This window comes from Bufo bufo, chromosome 4, assembly GCF_905171765.1.
Source record: "Bufo bufo chromosome 4, aBufBuf1.1, whole genome shotgun sequence".
NCBI lineage: Eukaryota > Metazoa > Chordata > Amphibia > Anura > Bufonidae > Bufo > Bufo bufo.
This window is the reverse complement of record NC_053392.1, coordinates 369,844,466-369,870,896: the sequence shown is the minus strand read 5'-3', so window position 1 is coordinate 369,870,896 and position 26,431 is coordinate 369,844,466. Positions and strand designations below refer to the sequence as shown.

General features: G+C 43.2%; 1 protein-coding gene across 1 annotated transcript in view; it reads right to left on the bottom strand.

Moving 5' to 3' along the window:
• The window catches only part of TMEM200A (transmembrane protein 200A), a 159,347-nt gene extending 141,281 nt beyond the window's left edge, over positions 1 to 18,066 (bottom strand). Inside the window, exons 1-2 of the mRNA XM_040429129.1 lie at positions 17,920 to 18,066; positions 17,050 to 17,404 (exon numbers count right to left, since the gene is read on the bottom strand). The gene's annotated coding sequence lies outside the window, so the exon portion shown is untranslated. The remainder of the gene's footprint in view (positions 1 to 17,049; positions 17,405 to 17,919) is intronic.
• Between the last annotated feature and the right edge of the window lie 8,365 nt (positions 18,067 to 26,431).

Sequence of the window (26,431 nt, the reverse complement as noted above, 5' to 3'; positions counted from 1 at the left end):
CACACAGCAGATGGCTCTATACAGATACAAACGCAAAAACACAAATGCAATAGCACTCTGCAACCAGCACTCTGCCCTGCCTCTATGCTGGATGTTGAATGAGGCATTGGTGTACATTTTGGCCAAAGCGTAATAAGCCATTCACCACGTCAAGGTCGCCTCTATGGGGGAGGCGTGGCTTGCTAGGCATGTGAGCGGTCGCACGCTGCGAGAGCTCCCGCATCTGCCCGGCCATTAATCCTGAATTTACCCTGATTTCAGCGGAGATATTAAGCCTGAACAGTCGGGGATCAGCGCAGACCAGTGCGGTAACCGAAACTGAGGCTTTGATCAGCGGGAGAAGCAGGCATGTCGAGGAAAAGAGACGGCAGAGGGGCTGATAAGGAGTCCCAAGATGGCGCTGGGCTGAGCACGCCGAAGCGGCGGGATCGCACTGCAGAGTTGCAGAAAGAAACGGCGGTGAAGCTTAGTCAATTTGTGAGATCCTCTCAGGCAGCCAACAACAGACTGCGCCAGGGGAGTCAGGACGAAGTGCTACCAGATCAAGGGAACGACTCAGACCATGAAGAGCGGGTTCCCGCCACTACCACGCGTAGGTGCCATTAAAGAGGACATTTCTATTATAAGACATGACTTCAGAAAATTGGCTGAGCGTACCACAGCTCTAGAGGATAGAGTGGGAGAGGTGGAGGATGAGGTACAGCCTCTAAAGAGGGACACTGCTGAACATTCCAGATTGTTAAATGTTATATTGGCTAAGGAAGACGATATGGAGAACCATCTGCGCCGCAATAATGTACGCATTGTTGGAGTACCTGAGAAGGTGGAAGGGAGGAATCCCACCGAATACTTTGAGGCATGGCTGAAGGAGAAGGTGGGGCAGGACGCACTAACCCCACTGTTTGCAGTCGAACGCGCCCATCGGGTGCCGACAAGGCCTTTGCCTCCAGGAGCACCTCCGAGAACGGTCCTGGCCAAGCTATTACATTACAGAGACCGGGATATCCTCCTGCGCAAGGCCAGGGAGCTACAAGACCATTCCATTGATGGTCACAGAATCTCATTGTTCCCGGACTACTCTATGGAAGTTCACAAAAGGAGGGCCCGCTTTCTAGAAGTTAAAAAGAGACTGAGAAATCTGGGGGTCCCATATTCTATGCTATACCCAGCTAGATTGCGTGTAGTGGCCCTGAATACTACCAGTTTCTTTGAAGATCCTAGGGAAGCGGCAAAATGGTTGGACAGAAATGAACGTCAGATCAAGATGGAGCTTCAACCCCCTACTTAATGGGACTCAGTTTTCATTCTGCAAGTGATTATTTGAATGTCTTTTCTATGTTCTGTCCTCCCTCTCTATCTAAATGTTATCTATAGATCTTCCTTGTTAGGTGGGCTACGGAGAGAAGGGGGGGAAGGGAAATTGATTGATATGCCAAGCTGTAAAGGCCGTATATTGCAGTGAATTTATATGCCGATGCGTTACCATGGATATAGATATGACTGCTTTACCTTGTTTTAAACCCGATTGTTGATCAGGATATCACGGGTAAAGTACTACATTTCCTACTTGTGGTAGTTATGTTATGTCTTCCCGGGTAAGGTGCGGGAAGCTAGAGGGCGATTGGTTATAATAAGAGTGTGAGTAACAGTTTTCAAGTGTTCACATTGATAAAATACTACTAGTAGTCAGTTCTGGCTACGCTCCTCCGGCTAATATGGGTTATTAGCTGGTGTTTTGCTGGACTCACCGACTGGTGCAGTATATTTCCACAGACCTTATACTTGGGCGTGGGGTGGAACCAATCGGTTAGTCCGGGGAACCGTAGTTCTTTATAGTGTTTTGCCAGCTAATGGCAAGTTTACAACCTTGGGGAGGGTTGGGGTATGTTATGAGACAGGGCAATTCTGGTTATGAATGGCAGTATGGCTGGCTGAGTGTGGTATGGATGGGGGTGTGCCTTCCTCTGGGGCAGAGAGAAAAAGATACTGTGGTACAGATTGTGACTCAATCGGTGTACAGGAGATTGTCTTCTAATATTAATGGCTAATTGCATTAAATTCCTTAGCTGGGATGTCCGGGGAATCAAGGAAAAGACTAAAAGGAAGGCGATTCTGGAAAGCGTCTGTCCGTTACATCCTCTCATATGCTGCCTACAGGAGACACACTTTCTGCCGGAGCAGGTACATTTGCTTAAACTGGCCTGGGTGGGGATGGGGTTTCACTCCACGTATTCTACATATGCTAGAGGAGTCAGTATCTTGGTACATAAAAACATACCGTTTTGTTGTATTTCTAGCAAAGTGGATGCTGAACGGTGTTATGTGTGCTTATATGGCACACTCTATAACCAGCCATGTGTGATATGTGGAGTGTATATCCCGCCCCCATACTCTCCATTAGTGATCAGGAAGGTTTTAGCTTTCATGACGGATTTCCCAGGGGTGCCAACTCTCATACTGGGAGATTTTAATAATGTAGTAAGCCCTGACATTGATAGGGTGGGGACAGCGGAAAGGGATTCCTCGGGAGAATATACCACATTTGGGAGACTCATACAGGAAGTGTCCCTAGTAGACATATGCAGAGAGAGAAATCTGCAGGAGAGGCAGTACTCATGTTGTTCTAGTACATTTGGCTCGCTGTCCAGGATTGATTTGGCACTAGTAAATTCTGAAATGGGGAGATTAGTACAAGAAGTTGCTTATCTTCGCGTCGGCTGACGGACCATTCCCCTTTGATGGTCTCCGCTGCTTTTAGGCCCGCTAGAATAGGACAAGGAATGATGTGGGCATTTAACCCCTTTTGGTTATCTGTCCTGCCGGAAGTGGGTAGTATTAAGGAACAACTAGAGGAGTTCTTTAGGATTAATCTGCCTACCACTACAAGGTTAATAGTCTGGGATACCATGAAGGCTTTCATGCGAGGGTTGCTTATAGCTCAAATTAGTAGGAAATTAGCTGAAGCTAATTATGTAAAAACACCGGATGATAGGTGTAGAGAATTATGGAAGGGGGCACAAAAGGAGTTAAATGACAGGCTGCTACTTAATGCCAAAAACAAACAATTCTTCCAAAAACAAGTATACTATGAAGAAGGAGAGAATACGGGAAGAATGCTGGCTCTGGTATCTAGGGCACAGCGACCCCCTAGTTATATAGCGGCCCTCAGGGATCCGACTGGGAATTTGTGTAGTGCTTCGGAGCAAATACTGGAGATTATGAGGGGATTTTACTCTAACCTGTCCCGTTTGGCAGCCTCAGATGAAGAAATAGACTTATTCTTGGATGGGCTTCATATGCCTACCCTTACCTCTGATCAGCGTATTAAATTGGATTCTCCTATAACAATCACTGAGTTGGAGGTGGCGCTATCAAATATGTCTAATAATAAGGCTCCAGGTGGTGATGCGTTACCGGGAGGAGATATACAAACGATTTGCCTCAGTCATGCTGCCTCAGTTGTTAGAGGTCTTCAAGGAGGCGATGATACAGAAAAAACTGCCCCCCAGTATGACTGAGGCGACGATTGTAGTCCTTCCAAAGGCGGGCAAAGATATACAGGAGGCCGAGTCCTATAGACCGATATCACTATTTCAGGTAGACATTAAAATCCTGGCTAAGGTCTTAGCTAATCGTCTGAACCTGATTATATCTAACCTTATTCACCCGGACCAGGCTGGATTTATGCCAAACATGTCTAGGGCAGTTAATATCAGGCGTCTTTACCTAAATATACAGAGTCAGGGACACGCTTTGGATGCGGCGGTCGCATCTCTTGATGCGGCCAAAGCATTTGATAGTGTAGAATGGAAATACTTGTGGAAGGTACTGCGGAAGCTAGGGTTTGGCCAATCTTTCATAGGGTGGATTCAGCTTCTATATGTCAAGCCATCAGCTAGGATTAGGGTGAATGGCAATCTATCAGATAGCTTCACACTATATAGGGGGACGAGGCAGGGTTGTCCCCTGTCGCCTCTGCTATTTGCGATTGCAATTGAACCTCTAGCTGAAGCTATCAGATCTTCTGCAGGGATTAGAGGCTTTACTTATGGCTCCTTGGAGGAGAAAGTGGCACTATATGCAGATGATCTGTTGTTATTTATGGATGATTGGAGAACCTCTCTCCCAGTAGCGATGGAAGTTATTAATGGGTTTGGGAAAATGTCAGGTCTATGTATCAACTGGACTAAGTCCGTGCTCATGCGACTGAAGGAGGGCATGGATGACAGTGACTCTTGGGAAGAGGGCCTACAGGTTGTGCACTCTTTCAAATATCTGGGCATTCAGGTCTCTTGCAATGATCTAGATTTTGAGAAACTGAACATCTCCCCTCTACTCCAGAAGTTTAAACAGAAGGTGAATGCCTGGACAAAACTGCAGTTATCCATTATAGGTAGAACGAATCTGGTAAAAATGATACTGATGCCACAGCTTCTCTATGTGCTGCACAGTTCCCCTGTATGGCTTCCCTTGAGGATCTTCTATGTAATTAATGCTATTTTCAGGGACCTTATATAGAAGAAGGGAACACCTCGCATCAAGTTGGCAACTCTGTGTAGGCCAAAGACTAATGGGGGCCTGGGGGTTCCGGATCCATGGATGTATTATCTGGCGGCACAAATGCAGCATATGGAGGGATGGGAATCGATGGATGGCTTGGGTACTGCTAGTAGGATTATTCAGTCATTGGTAGGGTGTAAAAATTTGAGATTTGCTCTGGAGGAGGGTACTTTCCACGCACTAGGTGGTAAATATCGGATATTGCGCGCCATTCACAATACGTGGTGGAAAGTCAGGGAAATAATAGGGATACAGGGTTACTCCGATATCACTCCCCTCTGGCCAAATTATATGTACGCAGAGGTGGATAAAGTTAAAGGGATCAAGGTATGGGCTGATTCGGGGCTTAAATATATGTGTCAACAATGATGTCCTTAAAGAATTTTCAGGGTTACAGCAGAAATTTGGATTGCAGAAATCCCAATTTAATCTTTATTCGCAATTTAGGCATGCTCTACGTGCTCAAGAACAGGTAGGGGCAGTACGTCCTGCACAGAAAAATTCAATAGTAGACTTGGTAAAATCTGGCGGAGGTACAGCGGGAGTAATATCCCTTAATTATGCATGTCTTATGGAAGCGCAATTTAAAAGACAGGAATTCCCGCTCTATGATAAATGGAGGAAAGATGTCCCTGATTTGACTGAGGAGCAATAAGATACTGTATTGGAGGAGTTTACACAAGTAGTGGTGAGCGAAGCTCAAAGGGTATCGCAACTCCTGTTGCTACACAGAGTATACAAAACACCTGCCCTATTGAAAAGAATGGGGTATAGAGCGGATGACTGCTGCCCAAGGTGTGGTGTGACGAATGCTGACCTTATCCATCTGATGTGGAACTGTCCTAGACTAAGAAGGTACTGGAGTGGGGTAGTGGGGATAGTGAAAATGGTTTTGGATGTTGAACTTAGTATGGATGCTGCGACGTATGTATTGGGGTGCGTGGACGTACCGGGATTGGTGCCTGAAAGGAGACTAGCTATAATAAGAATGCTTTATCAAGCTAGGAAGATAATTGCTTTCCACTGGATAGATGTTCAACCACCATCAGTGGATGAATGGGTAAAAAAGGTGCATGTGCTGATTAGCCTAGAAAACTATGTATACCAAAAGAGGAACTGTGTGAAAAAGTTTAAAAAGATATGGTCACTTTGGATTCAACATTATAATCTACAAACGTAAGGGATTGAATGTGGGATTGAGTGAGGAATGTATGAGAGGTATGCAGGAAGGGGAGGTGAGAGGAGAGATGTAATATAAAGGGAATGTGATATTAAAAGGGTAGTCAGGGAAAATGAGTGCTCCAGGATGAAGGTGTCACATAACATGGGAACCTGAATAGGTGATCTTGTAGAATGTGCCATATTGCTGAAACTATACTATACTGATTTGAAATATTGAAATGTGTAAAATTACTGTACTGTACCGATGTGTCAGACCATATGATGCAAAATTATTTTTATGCTCTTGTCTCAAGGGGTTATGTTGGGGGGAGGGGGGGGATTGGGGGGACAGTGTTCTGTCTGTGTTTAAAATTGAAAATCTTCAATAAAAAGTATCAGATTTTTTTAAAAAAAGGTCGCCTCTGAGTGGTCCCTAACACTAGTACCTACCTGTTATGGGCCATGACAGCCACACAAAGTCCAGAGAGCGCAGGTACAGCACGAACGCCAGGCACACTCTGCTTTTAACCCCGTCTGGTGCCATTACAGCTTTCATCGGATCCAGGGATGCAAGTACCAACATGCACGCTGAGCCCACTATATACTTCTCCTGGAGCCAAATGGCTACTGGTAGGCGCTGTAAAAGTACACTCAGTTTTATACTGACTTTAAAACCAGCCTCCAGGACAGACTAGCTGGTCAGGTTTGCATGACTGCATGGAGATCGCCACGCCTCCAATATATGCTACAAAGAAAAAATGTGGGGGATTCAGTCAGCACAACCCGTATGTAGGTGCACATCGCTATGGCGAAATACACATACAAACGCAAAAACACAAATGCAATAGCACTCTATACAGATACATTATGTTGAATAGCTCATTGAGTATGTTACATTTTTAATTACATGAACACACGCATACGAAAGTATTCAGATCCAGATGCTGATTTGAAAAATGAAGAATATTTTTCGTGGTACAACCACTTTAAGAGAATGGGGCTAGCTGTAAAACTGTACCAGGCACAGCCACACTGTTTCAAGAAAAAAAAAAAAAGAGACCCAAAACCTGGACAACTTCTTTAATAAGGTTAAAAGTGTGGTAAGAAGATTTAGGCAGTCACTAAAGAGGTGTAAGAATTTCAAACCATTATAAGGTTTTTAGAAAATCCAAAGTATTTGAGATTCAGTGATTGTGAAAAAATCCATGTATCAAAAAAATGCTTGACTGGCTTATCCAGTGTTTAGGCTTTAGTGCTTATGCATGAGAGATATGAAGTATTCATCCAAAGCACCACTCGATAATCTGGGCCCAAGGCTTGAAAGGGAATGTAGAACTTGACTACAGATAACAAGCACTTGTGTTCTGGAGTCTTTCTAAACGCTGAGTGTCGGACTTACAATGAATAGGAAAGGAGGCTGCGCATACTGTGCTGCTTTCAGTTACCTGAAGCATTCTCTTCAATCACAGATCTTCTAGTTAACATGACTGCTCAATTCAAACCGTCGCCACAAAATGAAATTGATTTAGCAACCAAAATAGCACAGTCCTACTTTCTGAATCATCAAGTGTCACCTAGATACTTCTGCTATGTACCATGCAGTAGGCTGCCTACCAAATTACACAGCAATCATGTAATTTGTCATTTAAAGAAATGAATGACAATTTGAATATACAGCTGTTTAAAGAGAAAATGCTATAGACTGCAGTGCTGAAAACTCCATCTGCAGATGTATTATAGATGACAAAGCCAAACAGTGCTTTTTATCTACATGCATAATAAATGATAGCAGAACACTATGGCTATGTGATCATGTATATGTATGACGGAGATGCTTCTAAGAAAGGTTTGTGCTTCATAACACTAACCAAAAATACCAAGTTGCTGCCCATTGACAAGGTTTGCACTGTTTCTAGTAAAAATGTGACTCTTTTTTTTCCTAATTTTATGCAACTGCTTTAATAACAGGAGTTTGGGTGATGTTTGCTGCTCTAGTACTCTTAGGCCCCTTTCACACGGGCGTTGCGGAAAAATGTGCGGGTGCGTTGCGGGAACACCCGCGATTTTTCCGCGCGAGTGCAAAAGATTGTAATGTGTTTTGCACGCGCGTGAGAAAAATCACGCATGTTTGGTACCCAAACCCGAACTTCTTCACAGAAGTTCGGGCTTGGGATCGGTGTTCTGTAAATAGTATTATTTTCCCTTATATCATGGTTATAAGGGAAAATAATAGCATTCTGAATACAGAATGCAAAGTAAAATAGCGCTGGAGGGGTTAAAAAATAAAATAAAAAAATGTTTAACTCACCTTAGGGCTCTTTCACACTTGCGTTTTCCGGATCCGGCATGTACTCCACTTGCCGGAATTACACTCCGGATCCGGAAAAACGCAAGTGTACTGAAAGCATTTGAAGACGGAACCGTCTTCCAAATGCGTTCAGTGTTACTATGGCAGCCAGGGTGCTATTAAAGTCCTGGTTGCCATAGTAGGAGCGGGGATCGGGGGAGCAGTATACTTACAGTCCGTGCGGCTCCCGGGGCGCTCCAGAATGACGTCAGAGCGCCCCATGCGCATGGATGACGTGATCCATGCGATCACGTGATCCATGGGCTTGGGGCGCCCTGACGTCACTCTGGAGCGCCCGGGGAGCCGCACGGACGGTAAGTACACTGCTCCCCCGCTCCCCGCTCCACTTACCATGGCTGTCAGGACTTTAGCGTCCCGGCAGCCATGGTAACCACTCTGAAAAAGCTAAATGTCGGCTCCGGCAATGCGCCGAAACGACGTTTAGCTTAAGGCCGGATCCGGATCAATGCCTTCCAATGGGCATTAATTCCGGATCCGGCCTTGCGGCAAGTGTTCCGGATTTTTGGCCGGAGCAAAAAGCGCAGCATGCTGCGGTATTTTCTCCGGCCAACAAACGTTCCGTACCGGAACTGAAGACATCCTGATGCATCCTGAACGGATTACTCTCCATTCAGAATGCATTAGGATAATCCTGATCAGGATTCTTCCGGCATAGAGCCCCGACGACGGAACTCTATGCCGGAAGACAATAACGCAGGTGTGAAAGAGCCCTTAGTCCACTTGATAGCGCAGCCGGCATCTGCTTCTGTCTCCTTTCTTTAGGACCTGGGTAAAGGACCTTTGATGATGTCACTCCGGTCATCACATGGTACGTCACATGATCTTTTACCATGGTGATTCACCATGGTAAAAGATCATGTGACGTACCATGTGATGACCGGAGTGACGTCACCACAGGTCCTTCAACAACGGAGACACAAGGAGATGACGGGCTACGCGAGCAAGTGGATTAAGGCGAGTTAAATGATTTTTTATTTATTTTTTAACCCCTCCAGCGCTGTTTTACTATGCATTCTGTATTCAGAATGCTATTATTTTCCCTTATAACCATGTTATAAGGGAAAATAATAATGATCGGGTCTCCATCCCGATCGTCTCCTAGCAACCGTGCGTGAAAATCGCACCGCATCCGCACTTGCTTGCGGATGCTTGCGATTTTCACGCAACCCCATTCATTTCTATGGGGCCTGCGTTACGTGAAAAACGCACAAAGAGGAGCATGCTGCGATTTTCACGCAACGCAAAAGTGATGCGTGAAAATCACCGCTCGTGTGCACAGCCCCATAGAAATGAATGGGTCAGTATTCAGTGCGGGTGCAATGCGTTCACCTCCCGCATCGCATTCGCGCGGAATACTCGCTCGTGTGAAAGGGGCCTTAATGAAGATGTAATACAAATCAGATACTTAAACAAGATTAAAATAAATTGGATTCATATCTAATTTACCTATATATTATATGCTATTATATGTTTTATGAAATATACAGAATTTTAAAGGGGTCATGCATGATTAGAAAAATATGGCAAGCTTCTGCCAAAAATAGCACCATATCTCTCCGTAGGTTGTGTTTGGTATTGCAGCTCAGCTCTATTGAAGTGACTAAGGCTGAGCTGCAATACTACACACAACCCGTGGACAGGGGTAGCGCTGTAATTGGAATAAAGCAGCTATGTTTTTCTAATTCTAGACAACCCGTTTCAATTGAGTTTTATAGAGAATGGAGAATAGTGTTGAATGATTTGAAGCATCCAATGTGGAATTCGAACTGAAGTTTAGGAAAAATTTGATTCGCAATAAATCCGAATTTCCTTGTGCTTTGTGGTAACAAATGGGTTTTTTACCTAAAATGGTGGCTGCACGTGTTACAAAGTGAAAGTAAGAAGCCCTGGAATGTGAGATCATGCGAGATCAGCTAGCCAGCCCCTGTCAGTTAACTGTGAACTGAGTATAAGGAGAGCTGTGACAAGTGTTAGGGACATTGTTGCTAAAAGCTTTTGATTGTGGAATATTGGATAGAAAGAGTGCAGGAGGAGTGTAGGGAGATCATAGGGAGAGCATAGGGAGACTGCAGGGACAGTGTAGGGACTGTAATCTGAAGCTGAAGAAATCCATATGGAGGCAATGCAGTTTGCATCAATCCCTGTGTAGGGAACAGAGCTATCTAGCTGAATGGTGTTCACCTTGTTTAATAGATAAGAAATTCCTTGCCGAAGCACATACATTTTAATGCTGTACAGAGACAGGTCTCCATACAGCATTAAAACGAGGTTTATGAACGAATCGACTTCGGATCCTTCATGCGAAGCTTGATTCGCTCATTCTTATTCCCCACATTTCTCCTGAGGATCTGTCAGTTTGGATTTTGGAGCCCATCACAAACTGCCACCTAATGGGTGTGTCCACTATTTTATTAATGAATGTATTAAAAATGAATGGTAAAATTTGATATTCCTATTTAAGCAATTGCCATATACATGCAGAAGTTAAAGGTGATACAGCTGAGGGCCCACTAACAAGGCCGATATCACTGGACATAGGAACCCACAAGAGCACTCATAGGGATATTCTTTCCCAACCATTGCCCATTTGTTAGATGCATTTACAAGCAAGTGCAGCGAGCCCCTGAGGAAGTTTATGAGACAAACTGACTTCTGATCTTGGATACAAAAAATTCTCTCACCCCTAGTGGCGAATTTAAAATTTTCTCTATTTCTGTATAACTGAGCCACTCCAAGGCAATAAGTTAAGATAAGGGAGATGCCATATAAGTTTTACTTAACCAGAGCTCACAGACTGCAGATACGACTTTTTTCTCAGTTTGTCAACTCCAGGTTTCTTCACACAAGCTATATATGTATGAAGTCTTGTATTTGTGACCACATTTCATTTCGGGTGTCCAGCTAAATATTGCTGGTCAGTGCCCCTTTAACAGGGGACTGTGCAGTCACCCTCTATTTCTCCTAAGTGGTGAGTAGCAAATTGTTAAAGGGGCTGTGCAGTGTTATGATATTGATAGCCTATTATCAGGAATCAGGATAGGTCATCAATATCACATCTGTGAGAGCCCAACTCTCAGCACCCCCACTGGCAGGGCCGTTTGAAGGAATTTGGGGGCCCCAAGCAAAATAGACATGGAGGCCCCCCCCTCCACGCCCTCCCCACCTTACGCACGCAAAGCCTACAGGAACCACAGTATAGCCATACAGTTTAAGTTCACCCACACTTTATATAAATAAAAAAGGAGGTTTACAGTGCAAATACTGCTGTTGCATTTAATGTGCATGAAATTTGAACATTTTCAACAAATGTCCTACTTACTTTCCCCCTCCCTGTTTTTTTTTTTTTACTCCCTACCCTACCTTAGATAAGTTCCTAAGTTAATTCAGTCCTCCGGCTCCTTCCCTGGACCCTGTAGCGTGGCCGAGCTCCTCGCTGTCTACCTCCAGTCCTGGCTGTCACTCAGTGCGGCCGGGAACCGCGTGGTACAGGTCAGGAGATTCAGTTTCCTGTTCCCGGCCGCGGCCGGACTAAAAGGAAGTGAGCACTCAGTGTACACTTCCTGTCGGACTGAGTGACAGCCAGGAGGTAGAGGAGGAGAGCTCGGCCACGCTACAGAGCAGCAGTCAGCAGAGGAGGAACTCGGGAGGTAACCAGGAGTGCTGCAGCCGCCTGAGCAGGGGCATAGCTAGAAATGCATGGGCCCCATAGCAAAAAAATGTATGGGTCCCTCCCCCGTGCCATCCACAGATCCCCCTCCCCTAAACAGTGCCATCCACAGATCCCCCCTAAACAGTGCCATCCACAGATCTCCCCCCTAAACAGTGCCATCCACAGATCCCCCTAAACAGTGCCATCCACAGATCCCCCCTAAACAGTGCCATCCACAGATCACCCCTAAACAGTGCCATCCACAGATCCCCCCTAAACAGTGCCATCCACAGATCCCCCCTAAACAGTGCCATCCACAGATCCCCCCTCCCCTAAACAGTGCCATCATGGCACTGTTTAGGGGAGGGGGATCTGTGGATGGCACTGTTTAGGGGGGATCTGTGGATGGCACTGTTTAGGGGGGATCTGTGGATGGCACTGTTTAGGGGGGAGATCTGTGGATGGCACTGTTTAGGGGAGGGGGGATCTGTGGATGGCACTGTAGGGGGATCTGTGGATGGCACTGCCATCCACAGATGCCCCTACAGTGCCATCCACAGATCCCCCTCCCCGACGCTCACAGCAGTATATTTATAAACTAATCAGTAACTACTTTAACTTTAATCATTGCTCATTGCTGAGCTCTTTACTTGGATTATTTGGATATCTTACTTTGTCTTAGCTCCGGGCCGGTAATAGCAGGCAGTGTGGGCGCCGCTCACTCACTGATGTCACGCGCCTGCGCCGCCTAGTGGGAGGAGCAGGCGCGTGACGTCAGTGAGTGAGCGCCGCCCCCCGCACTGCCTGCTATTACCGGAGCTAAGACAAAGTAAGATATCCAAATAATCCAAGTAAAGAGCTCAGCAATGAGCAATGATTAAAGTTAAAGTAGTTACTAATTAGTTTATAAATATACTGCTGTGAGCGGAGTGGCCCTGTATATTCTAACCCCCAGGCAAGCGTCCCTGTCACCATGGGAACGCCTGGGGGTTAGAATATACCATCGGATTTGAGTTTTTACGATCTCACTGAGCTCGTAAAACTCAGATCCGATGGTATATTCTAACCCCCAGGCAAGCGTCCCCGTCACCATGGGAACGCCAGGGGGTTAGAATATACTATCGGATCTTCTGAGTTACTCAGCGGCCTGGCTGGAAGTTGGCCCCGGGCCAGCTCGGGGCCCCAAGCAATTACTTGTTTTGCCTGTCTGTTAGCTACGGGCCTGCCCACTGGTCACCTGTTGAAAAAGGCCATGGTGCTTCTGCGAGTGCTTGTGCTCTTCACTGTCTACCTGCACGCTGTCTAGACTGTAGAGGTGGTCCAGTGTAATTACAAATTCTAATAAATAGGAGACGAAGCTGTAATTACATTGACCCACCTCTTTTTTCTTTTTTTTTTTATAAATATTTTATTTTCTTCAGTGATAATTACAAAACTTTTAAACAGAGCAGGAGAGAGAAACACCAAAAAACTTACAAACATATAAAAAGAATATTAATATAATTCTTACATCATCACAGACAATAACATTAAATCCAGCTCTGTAGACTCAAGCAAAATACATTTAATTCCACCTATTCCCCCCCTTCCCTTGGCTGCCGTCGCTGATAGCCCGAACCCCATACCCCCCCATACCAGTCCACATACTCCGCCCATCAAACCGGCATAGTCAATCCACCCCGCTTCTACGAGACAGAGGCATATCGCATGCCTCCCCTTCTCCGCATCCCAACCTCTTCATATAACTTTATTTGGGACATAATCCGTCTCCACTCCACAAATGCGGGAGAAGTGGGGGAACCCCATCTCTTGATTATCCAAACCTTTGCTATCAAGCAGCCCTTCAGCCAGGTTAATTGATGACCGGGAGAGTTAGAATTTTCTGGTATATACAGACCCAAAATCGCAGAAATCATATCCGGAGCACAAGATTGGGGAATATCCCTGCAGCGCTGTAAATACCTGCTCCCAGAACCACTTAATCACACTATACTCCCTTAAAAGATGAATATATCCAACATTGGGACTGCCGCACTTCTGACAGAAAAATTCATGACCTCTGTTCTTAACAAACTTAGCCTGCATTTGCGGTGTATAGTATAACCTGTGCAAAATCTTAAACTGAATCAATCTATAGCTGGTTGCAGATTCTACCTTTTTCATATTTTTAAAAATCTGTGGCCAGGGAAGAGGGGGAGATCTCAATTCCTGCTCCCATTTATGTATACTTTTGAAAGAAATCACCCTGGACAGTGAATCTCGCATTTTCAAATAGATCTGTGCCATTTTAATCCTTTTCCCTAAGTGAACAAAACAGTAAATCAAAAAATTTATGTTGTCTAATAATCATGTATTTTTTATCGGATGTAGTTTCATATGCATGTTTTAAGCGTGCGTACCTAAATCGATCTAAGAAGGAGATGTTTCTGAAATTAAAGTCCCCTAGAGCTTTAAACCGATCTGCAACAAACAAATGTGCCACTCTAGTGATACCCCTACAACTCCAATAAGTGTGATCTATTATTTTCAGAAATTCCAATAAATTCAGATTCTCCCACAACGGGGTGAAATAAAAAGCATGTGACACCTGCAAAATAATTTTCAATCTATCCCAAACCCTCTGCAGAGTCCTCAGGATTAAACATCTAGTGTCCAAAGCTCCAAACTGTCCTGTTTCCAAGTGCATAAAAATATTCTCAAGTGACCTACCTGTTACCCTGTAGATATACTGCCCTAATGCATTCTCTCTAAAACTACAACATCTTTGTAACTGCGCAGAGAAAAAATACCCTTGGAAAAAGGGAAGTGATAGTCCCCCTTCAGCCAACCATAGATACCTCTGCTTTATATGGACCCTCTTCCTCCCCCAAATTAGATCATTTATTAAGGTTTCCAATCAATAAAAGAAAGCATCCTCTATCCAAATGGGGGAGGCACAGATTGAATACAAAACCAAGGTAGTATGATCATTTTTACTAATGGCAGTCGATCAGATTGCGATATTGACAATTTTTGCCAGGCTCTAATTTTCCCCTTCACTTTGTCTATTACCGGGGAAAGATTTAAATCATAAAATCTACTTATAGGGACACCAATCTTTATCCCCAGACATTGACCCACCTCTACAATCTAGATGGCATGCAGGTAAACACTGCAGAAGAAGCCTCTTTGAACAGGGGTTAGGACCCTTGCCAATCTGATATTGATGACCTATCCTGAGGATAGGCCATCAATATACCATAACACTGCACAATCCCTTTAACAAGTCAAACTGTGTCTATCCTGACAATCACTTAGAGCTACTATTAAAGTTATGGAATCAAGTTAATGCTGTTAAACTGTGCAGTAGAACTATGTTTGATACTCCTTAGTTTTTGGTCATACTCTTGTGCTAGGGGCATTCACATGACTATATCCATTTTGTGGTCCGCAAATCGCAGATCTGCAAAATATGGATGAGGTCCATGTGCATCCTGCACTTTTCATGGGCACCATTGTAAGGGGGCATTCACAAGACCGGACCCATTCAATTTTATGGGGCAGCAGAAAATGCAGACAGCCAAGAGGGAAATTATCGAACATGTCCTATTCTTGTCTGTTTTGCGAAAAGCATAGGATGCACATGGTCCACAAAGCAGATACAGTCATGTGAATGCACCCTAACAATGCCTATTCTTGTCCTCAAAACTAACAAGAATAGGACATGTTCTATCTTTTTTGCGGGGTGCCAGCAAGGACATACGGGTGCAAGCAGCACACGGTGTGCTGTCTGCAGTTTTTGCGGCCCCACTGAAATGAATGGGTCCGCATCCGATCCACAATAAATATGGAATGGATGTGGATGAAAAATACAGCTGTGTGAATGGGGCCTCATTCAGTGTATATTTTAGGTACACATTGCATACTTGCAACCAAGGGTAATCCAGAACCATGAAAGGTAGTGGCATAGCAGCCAAGAATAGTTACGGAGGGGCAAAACATTTCCCCTTCGAACTCCGTGAGTAATGTATAGGCAGGGCAAGTTGTGGCAGAGACTAGTCAGTTGTAGACCCACAAAGCCACAGTAGGACATGCTAAGAGACGACAGTCACTTTGGTGCAACCGACTTGGCGGGACCTCCAGAGTACAGTGAAGCCCCCGGACCCCAGTTAAAAACCATTCAGCAAAGTTGTGTCACTGTTAAGTTAAAACTATTTGCTCACCCACAAAGGACTGCATTTTTCTGGGGAACCAACCCTTAGATGAGCTGGTTTATATACTGAACTCTGTAGTCCCTGTGTCATGCGTGCAGTGATGCTCTCACAACATCCTATCAGTCAAAGGACAGTTTCTGAGTTCCTGCTATTCCCGTGGATACGCTCAATCTCTGCTTCTATAAAACATATCACATTATTATGACACAGGCTTAAAAATAAGCTAGAAATATACACTGCCTACTTTATGTTCTTTAAATACAACCCCCTTCTACAATACAACCTAGAAAAAGCCATAGGAGGGGTGATTACTGATTAACCCTGTGCAATCTATTGAGTATCCACTGACAGCTTGACAATGTTCTGTCACTGGAAGATAAGTAGTACATTAATATATTCCACCTCAAGTCTCACTATCAGTATAACCTCCCTACCTCACATAATAAATTGTTAGCATCTGCGGTTAAAAACCTGTAATGTGCAATTCCCTGAATACACCACCACACACGTTCCCCGTCATCTATATATAGCACATTATTATTTCATACCATTTTACCTGAGATAACCACTAATGGGTTAGAAGACAGAATATCACTCAGTTATGTCTGGAAAGCAGCAGCGGCACAACATATACAGTGCTCACACTATGTATGTGAGGTTAGGTTATCTTATTGTGGTCAAGCTCATCCACCTACAGTGAGTATTCATTTCAGAAATAGATGGATCTATGATACATAGTTAAAGAGATAGATATATATATACAGATTTCTTTGATTATACAGTAGATTGATATAACTGGCACTCCCCAGTGACTGTTTACCTACTGGGAACAGTAGGCACCTTGGTGGAAAATAAATTGAACTAAGTTGACCTCCTGTTCACATAGGCAGGGATATAGGAAGTGTAGATGAAGCCAAAAACTCTGTATAAGCCTCTCAACATCATAAAACTTTTTGTAACATAGCACTTATAACTAACGGCATATGTGACAGAATAGTGAAGCCCAGCAAGCTTCTTCTTGTGTATTCTGGTGACATGGTATAGCACTTACGGTAATTAATCACACAATTACAGATTGTCACCGTCCGTGACTTCCCTGACAGGAGCATTCGTCTCACCTGAAAGAGTGACAAAGCACCCTCCACTCAGCTTCTCCTCTCTGGCCTCATGGAGGTGGGAGGCTGGATGGTGAGTTCCTAGGCTGAGCCCTGACACATGTTTCTAGCAGGCATAACATCCAGCAAGTGGTTGCCAAGGCTGAGCCTTCTGACTGTGCCTTCAGCTGGGATGCATCTTTGTGAAACCTTCATTATCCATGATCCAGTGGTCAGCTTTTGTAAGCAGCGGAAAACCAAGAATGCAGATCTTGAACCATCCAGATGTGTCTTCCTAGCAAGAGTTAAAAAGAAGAGGGCCCAGACGACAAGCTGAGTCCGCCGTGCATATGATTATCTCCAGAAAAGGACTATGTTCCTTAGGGACAGAAAACAGGAAATCAGATCTAAATAAAGGCATTCTAACAAGCCCTGCCACTTTTATCACAATCCTACAAGCTGTATTGAATAAACCATGGATTCACACATGAAGACTTCACTAGGTAAAACAATATACAATGGGGGGGGGGGGGGGTCTACAGTAAAACTCATGCAACTACCTGTGCTAGAAATATGTGCTAGATTTCTATAGGTAAAGGCAGTCAGAAATGGGAGTGCCTCTCGTTATACACTATCCACCATATGCATAAAAAGGGGAACCTAACTTCTGAATAAAAAGTGTCCTTCAACATAGGAGTGCATCACGAAGGTGGACGCATGTCTGCGCTGGTTAGCAAGAAATATGATGAATGTTTCACACGTGACCCTCAATGTAATTCTGCTATACAAGATTACAGGTAGAGGCTATCTTAAGCAACACATGGCTAAAGACCAGGTGCCTCTCCTATAACTTTACACCTTGTACAGTACAATACAAAAGTGTGACAAACTCACCTTAGAGGCTGCTGTGGCTCATTCTCAAAAGCTTGTGCTGCTCCCAGTTGTACTTTGTGGTGGCTGCAGGTGGAGCAGATCTTCTCCTCGGTGGATCCACTACACAGTGTACAGTTATAATACAGTGAAGCCTGCCTCTCCCTGCTGTTCATCCCTGCTACTGATCATTGCTCTGCTATCACTAGGAAGAGTGAGGGGGTGGAGAAGGACTGATAGGAGGAGCAGCAGTAGAGGAGGGGTGAACGGGCACCCACACCAAGATAAAACAAAGATGTGCTGCTCTATTTCCTAGAAATTGAATAATACTAATATTCCACAGGAACCACTATGTGAAATAGGACAGAGCTTGAGCCATGGTGGTCAGTAGTCCATGAACAGGGACATTAACAAGATGAAGACTTGTCTGATTTACATTGGAGACTTTCAGCACAATTATATATCTTTCAATAAAAAAGACTGATACAATCTTTGCACATTTTCAGATGTGTTCTACATTTTTCTCTTATCCCCCCTGCGGCATTGAACACATCAAGCACTAATAGTGGTAGCATTATAAGCACAGCAGTTGCATTCTTTTTAACTACAGAAGAAAAGCATACAGTACGGATCCTTCTTTCATTAGGGCTTTAATAGTATCTGTTGCCTAGGTAACTATTACGGCTATGTTGTAAGATACTTAAGTGGGGTTGTGTATATGTGCATCATCTATACATCATAATCGCAAGATAACATAGGTCTCTTTCCATGTTGTAGGTAAAACCATAGCTGTCCTCGTTGCGGTTTCAAGTGTGCTGCAAGATCTCAAACAGGAACAGGTCCACTTCCAATAGTCATCTACAGTCTATTACCAGATCTTTGCCGCTTATTTCACAGAGAAGTGAGTGAGAAGAACTAAAACTCGTTTCCAGTCTTCATCTCCGAGAAAAGAACGGCTTTCCAAATAGTGAAATACCATCACTCCATGGTTCACAAAGACATGCAATTTATTCTACTTACAGGTAGTGTTGAGCGAACTTCTGTTTTAAGTTCGGCGTCTAAAGTTCGGCTTCCGGTTAGCGGAGAATCCCGATATGGATTCCGAATTCCGTTGTGGTCCGTGGTAGCGGAATCAATAATCGGCCATTATTGATTCCTCTACCACGGACCACAACGGAATTCGGAATCCATATCGGGATTCTCCGCTAACCGGAAGCCAAACTTTAGACGCCGAACTTAAAACAGAAGTTCGTTCAACACTACTTACAGGATAAAAACTTTTAAAACCACATATCACAATGAAAGTGTGTTTGCCGGTTTGCTAGGAAAGGAATCCAAAAATGAAAAGGTACGGATCCAGGAAAGTAACACCAGTAATCAATTGCATCCAGAGGGAAGAGGACAAGTGGTGGCAGGAAGGAGTTTTAGTTCTTTTCACTCACTTCTCTGCAGGGCTGCCAACCGTCCAGAAGTTCCTGGACAGTCCATAAAAATAAATAGACAACTTTTTTCCTGTGTCTGTGAAAAAAATAGATGTGTCCATGATTGTTTTGAGGCTGGTGGTATTTGACTAGATTATTTTGGTGGTATTTATCATTTTACAGCTCATAGTAAATGCTGGTAATGAGGTTTATCAGAATAGTGAGCCATAAACAACTACTACTTATAATCTTTATCATTCCTTATTGTTTTCTGATTTGTCCGTAAAAAATGTTCGCTGTCTGTGATTTTGGGATAAGTTGTCCAGATAAAAGAAAAATTCTGGTTGGCAACCCTGCTTCTTTGTGAAGCAAGCGATGCAGATCTGTTAATGGACAGTATGACATTTCTTTCAAGGGGGGGGGGGTCATCCCACAAAAATGGGATAGATTATAAAGATTGGATCCCTAGAACTCCAAGAGATTCCAAGAATGAAAGGTCCTCAAGTGCCCTCTGAGAATCGAGTAGTAGTGTGCATGTTGGTCCATTGCTCTATTCACTTCTATGGGACTGATGCAGCTAACCCTTCATCAGTCCCATAGAAGTGAACAGTAATGGTGGACCAACATGCACACAACCACTCCATTCAGAGAGGGTACATGGGAAGCCCTCATTCTCAGAGAGTCTCAGTGGTTGGATCCTCCCACCATCCTATCTTGTGGATAGTTTATAAATCCTTTAATGGGATAACCCCTTTATGATATCTATTCAATCCCAATTCCTGGACAGCTTAAATTCATATATGTATCACACTGGGTGAAAATTGCACTGAACCAGTAAGATACTTGACCTCAGAATGTACTGATGATGTGGTGTGTACTGTACATGTCTGGATAAAGATCTCAGACAGGCAGGGCAATGGTTACCAGAAATGTAACCAAACTTCCCGATTTGACCCTAAAAGGACAAAGCAATAAAAAGTACTTGCACAATGTGGCTTATGTTATTATTGAAGAACTAAACATTATAAACCAATTTCTGTATTAATAGTAACATTTACTTATGGCACTTAATTGTTTGTTATAATAATAAGTAAAACATGGGGGGCAGTTATCATTTTTAGTGGGCCACTTTTCTGGTGGAAAATTGTCACATGTTTGGATGCACATCCTTTATTGCACCAAATTCTGGGACAGGGTCAGTGTTTAGAAACTTTAGATTTTATTAACGGAGCACTTACTTTCGTAAAAGTTGCAAAAAAAGTTGCACCTCTACGCCAGGCAACACCCTGGAGTACTGTATCACTGACATTGGTGAAATCACAAATTCATTTGGTGCAGCAACACAAACCAAAGACAGACTTAAAAGTGACACAAAAACACTGCAAATTATAAATTTCCCCATAGGATACATGTAGGACTTTTATATAGGTTTATAAGGTGAATGTATTTTAACTACAGATTATCAGAGGTCACTTAAAGTAAGTGGTTATATTTAGAGATGGGCGAGCTTTTGGAAATTCGATTTGTGATGTCATTTTTTTGTAAGTAGCGGGTGCAATGACAGGGAGTTGCGATAGCGCTGCTCCCCATCATTGTACCCCTCAGATGCCGCGTTCATACATGATCATGGCATCTGAGAGTAATACCGTTTAAAATTAACAGAAAAAATAAATAAAATCATACTTACCGCCTCCATTTGCTTGAAGATCTTGAGCGAAATCTCAAACAGCCCGAGAGGACGTCACCATGCACGGGATTTCGGCCGAGGTCTTCAATCAAGAAGGCAGCAGTCTGCCCTTCGCGTGCAAATGGAGAAGGCAAGTATGATTTTTTTTTGGTTTTTTTGTATGAAGCACACAGAATTTTACTTCGTTGGATTTGATTCCTTTATCTCTAATTATATTCCATTTCTATATACAAAAAATATTGTAAATGTACATAATACATAAGTATCTAGCAGATGATGCTGGCTGACACGCTTTGGAAGCTAAGCAAGTTTTTGCAAAACTACATACTGCCACCTACTGGTCAATGTGTCTAATGCAAGTTCAGTAGGCAATCACATAACCAATATTTAGTGGATAATGGAAACCCCTTAATATAACCAGCGGAGGTCAAGCACTCTGAAAGAAATCACCCAAGAGAATTTTCTTCTGTGATACTTTTCCAGGACTATATGAATAAAGCACACTTTAGTTTCCTGACCTGTCCTAGAAAACTGAAGCACATTTTATCTGCACTGGTGTACAGGTACTGTATATACATGAAACACAAAGGGGCAGATTTACAATTTGGCGCTCTAAGAATATAAATCCTAGTTAGAATACTAGAAAACTTGCATTCATTTGGTGTATCATAAAAAAATGCATCAGATTTATACCCGAATTATGTCCACGTGCCAAAACTTTGTCCATGGAGCCAACTACTCACACTATAAACAAAGTAAAGTAAGACTGTAAACTTGTGGACTAGACATAATCTGCACTAGATTTATCACATTGGCTGATGTGAGCTGATAAATCCATTACATCTTAGACTGGCAGGTTTAGACGAGTAGAAAACCGTTATAAATCAAGTTCTAGCGATTCACGTGGGGCGATAATCGTGTAATGTAAATGTATGTGGCGACTGAACGATTGTCCTGAAAATGCTTGTTCAATGCTTATTAAATATTTTAAGTCACTTATAAGAAGAAGCGAGGCGAAACGTCTGGGTCTGTATGTCATATGTCCAGTTTTTACCTTTGACTCTCTCTTTTCACATTTTTGATTTTTTGTTTAGTTATTTCTTTTGTTTCTGCCTGGTCACATCTCAATGCTGAATTATTTGTAAAAGGTGTTTATACCTTAGATTTGAGCTATGTGTTGGGATCTGGCAAAGACAGTCATATTCTTAAGTAGAGATGGCCTTGCGGTTCGCCCGGCGGTCGTTTCGCGGCGAACTTTGCGTGTTTGCGATTCGCCGAACATATGGAGATATTCGCACCCGCCATATTCTTTTACATTGTGAGGAACTTTGACCCATGACACATCCATCAGGTGGTATAGGACAGCCAATTGAGACGTTTCAGCACATGGACATACCCCCTACCTTATAAATAAACCTGATCTGACATTTTACATTCAGTGTTTTGCCAGTGTAGGGAGAGGTTGCTGTGTGGAGCAGGGACTAATAGAGCCACAAAAGTCGTTTTAAGGACTGGTATAGGTGTGCTATCGAATGGTGTGTTGCACAGAGGGGTGCAATATGCTTATAATATACTTTTATAATGAGTCAAAAACACAGATCTATATAGTGATCACCTGGAAGTCAGGGGCCTAGGGGCTAGGGGCTTACTAGGGCCATTTTTATATAGGGTAAGGTTCCGGACGGGGTCGCTCTTATCAGGGCGGGTGGTCTGTGGTTAGGCTATCAGGGCCAGAATAGCACCCCCTGTAGTGCAATATCAGGGACAGATCTTTGCCCACCCTGTCCTTCAATACCACATCATCATCTAGCCCAGGGATAGATGGTTTTTGCTGTCCCTCCGGGATTCATCGATGTGCACTGGAACCCCCCAGATTGTGGTAGGACATATGGTTTCTGATTTAGTGCCGCCGAGCACTTGTTATTGCCTACCACATCTATGCTTTTTGCTTAACTTTAATAATTTAATTTATTTTCATTTTGAGGGATATCTTTTCCATTCACAGGTCCGCAAAATGGGTCCGCATCCGTTCCACAATTTTGCGGAATAGGTGCAGACCCATTCATTTTCAATGGGGCCGGAATGTGCTGTCTGCATCTGCATTTGCGGATCCGCACTTCCGCATCCGTGCTTCCGTTTCCGCAAAAAAATAGAACATGTCCTATTCTTGTCCAATATTGCAGACAAGATTAGGCATTTTCTATTATAGTGCCGGCGATGTGTAGTCCGCAAATTGCGGAATGCACATTGCGGGTGTCCGTGTTTGGCGGATCCGCAAAACACTTACGGACGTGTGAATGGACCCTCATAGTAACATTATTAAAGGTTACGTTTTATCTTCATGTATATTCTAATGGATTGCCTTCCTTGTACAATGTTAGAAAGTATATTATATGTTAGAAAGTATATTATAGTGCATTTGTATTGTTCGGCAGTTGTGTGCGGTTCTGCTGCGATACTGCAGGTATATAGAGGGACAAGCGTTATTGGAACAAATAATTTCTACTGGTGTGATATACCAGTCGTCCCCCAAAAAACGGATACTTTCTTTATAGTGCATTAGGGTACTTTATAGTGCATTTGCGCATGCGCAAAAATTATATTGCTGATATTTCGCATTGAAAAAAATAATGAATGGATATCGCAAATTCGAATAATACATCTGGTATGTCACTGTCCATGTTGTGGGACTATTTGTGCACTTCTAGTAATTATTTCTTAGCTGCAAATATGAGCTGAAGGTTTTTCAGGTTCGCGTGCCATTAAAATGAATGGAACCCGCTGCGAACTTGCAATTCGCGAACATTTGATCGCGTTCGCGAACCGTCCCGCCAGATGTTCGTCCATCGCTATTCTTAAGGCATAGTGCCAAGTGAAGTATTGAATGAAATTATTATCTGGATAAATATTATCTCATTGTATTATTGGCCCATATACTGTATGAAAACAAGGGGAATTTGTAGAGGTATTGTGCAGACCCCTGGTACGGCAGGGCCATTATCGTCTATAGAGCTTAACTGTTTTGCATATTGTAATTTGTCTTGTCCATTTACTGCTTGTCCAATTTTATATAATGTAATAAAGAATGTATTTGTACTTTAAGTGTGGTCTTGTTCGTTTGGTGAGGTATACATGATTACCACACAGTTATTTGTGTATCTATTTGGGTTTCTTACACAAGTTGGTTTCATAAATATGCAGTTAAGCCATGCCGCTTTATTGGGGCTCATTTCCGATAAGTCCTGCTCTCTTATCAGACAAGGCTAGAAAATGGCTAAAACAAATGTTGTGCAAAGCGTGTATGCCAGGTTTTTTTGGCCCAAATTGTGCCAAAAACTGGGAAGATTTCATCAGTAAATCTTCTCAAAATGTCTAAAATACTAGTTCATCTCCATTAAATTAGCATATACTAACCAATAGTATGGAAATGGCGCCACCCAGAGCCCTATTCCTAAAGGTGATGGGCTTATAGGTAGGACCCACACCTATGAGGCATTATGGGATATCCTCTGGAGCTCCAGAGTTAACCTTTACTATAGAATGCAGTAAATTCACACCCCAACACTTGCATATGCAGAAATCTACTGTAAGTAATGCATTCCTCTTTATTTCTTATCGGTCAACATGCAACATGTAAGAATAGCTGCGTCCATGCAATTTTCAGCTGCTAGACACATTGTGAAGCCACCAGTCTGGAGATATCAGTAACCAGCCAAGATGCCAGTGAGAGACCATTAGCATTTGTAACCCCATCTGTTCCGATGGTCTTTTGTCTATTCTAGTGTACAGTGGTTCCATACACCAAAAAAAATATCCCTGGTGCCCTATAAAAGACTTATCTGGCACAATAAATACCTATAGAAATTAATTTAATACAGTACTGGACAAAGAACGGATAGCTACTTAAACTGTGCTCATTTAAGGGATAGTCCGGTCTTAAATATTTACCCATGCATATCCACAGGTTATGCCATAAATGCCTGATAGGTACACGTCCCACTTCTAGGTCTTTCTGTAATACCAATAAACTTCAATAAAAGGTCAGCGAGCAAGAGACACCTCTCCATTAAAGAGTATGGAGGATGCAGCAGCTGGGAATCGGTATGCAGTTATCACCAGGTTCTTTTAATCCCTAAAAAGCAAAAAAATGATATGCTGGTGTGAAAATTAATTTTGAAATAAGTTTATGCAAAGTCCTAGACCACCTTGTTATGCAAAAATGATTTATTAAAGGACTTTCCCAGCAAAATTATTTTACAGTAAGTCAATCAAGTCAAAGAGAGCACAGCAGCTAGAGACCCACTTGATCTCCTGAACCCTCTCTGACTTATGATATTGTGCGTTCAACTATATATTGCATGGATTTCATGTTGAGACTTACTGTAAGAAACATTATATTTCAGCGTGGTGACCTACAGTAAGCATAAGACGGGGGTATCCATGACAACACTAATCATTTGTAAATGCTTCTAGACAACTGCTGTGGAAAATATGATATGTGACCTGGAAAACACGGCTGTGTAAGTAGTAATCAGTAAAGCTCACCTACATATACAGTATAAAGCTTATAGATCATTTACAAAACTCAACTGAACAGTAAGGATCTAGGCACATTACCTGTGCAGTGAACATTGGATAGATGCATTGGGAAATGATCCAGACACTTCTGTTGAACACATCTATGGACATTAGGAATATTCCAAAGATGGGAACAGAAAGTGGCCTGTGTACAGTGCCACACAATTTTTATCCTTATACCCTCCTTCCATTTATATAGGACATATCTCCCATCTACAGCATTTGAATCTCAAAGTGTGAAACATCAGGCCCAGCATGGGAAGGTGCTAGGTGGAGAGGATGCGAGTGGTAGTACGGGCAGTGGCGGTTGATCCCACTAGGGCCGCATGCACAGTGAATGAGTCGGGGAACACCCTGGTTTGGGGTCTCCTGTCTGATGGTGGTTGGGGTGCCCTGTATGTTAACTGAGGTGATAAGGTGCAAAGCAGGAAACCGTGCATAGAAATGCACAATGCTGAGGCAGTTGGTACAGATGTGTTTTCATGAGGAGGCACAGTCTTTTAATGTTGCATAAAACAGTTTCTCAAGGCTGCATATGAAGGGAGACAAACATCACTGTGGTCCTCTCTGAGTCTCTGTCCAGATAAACTGTGCAGTCTTGCCAATTCGGCCAAGGAGGCACAAATTCTTTCTGTCTTTCTATCTGTAATTCTACAATACCCTCTGTGGGGTATAGTTCTTTACCAGATGGCCAATCTGTCCCTTTAGTATGGAAGGGAGACTGAAGCTTCTAACCCCAAAAAATGCAGTGAAGTCCATAGCCAGTTGTAACGGATCTCCTGGCACCCCGACTGGGTACCTCCATTGATGGATGCTCCTAGTGCTTCCTGAGAGCTCCAAGCACTTAACT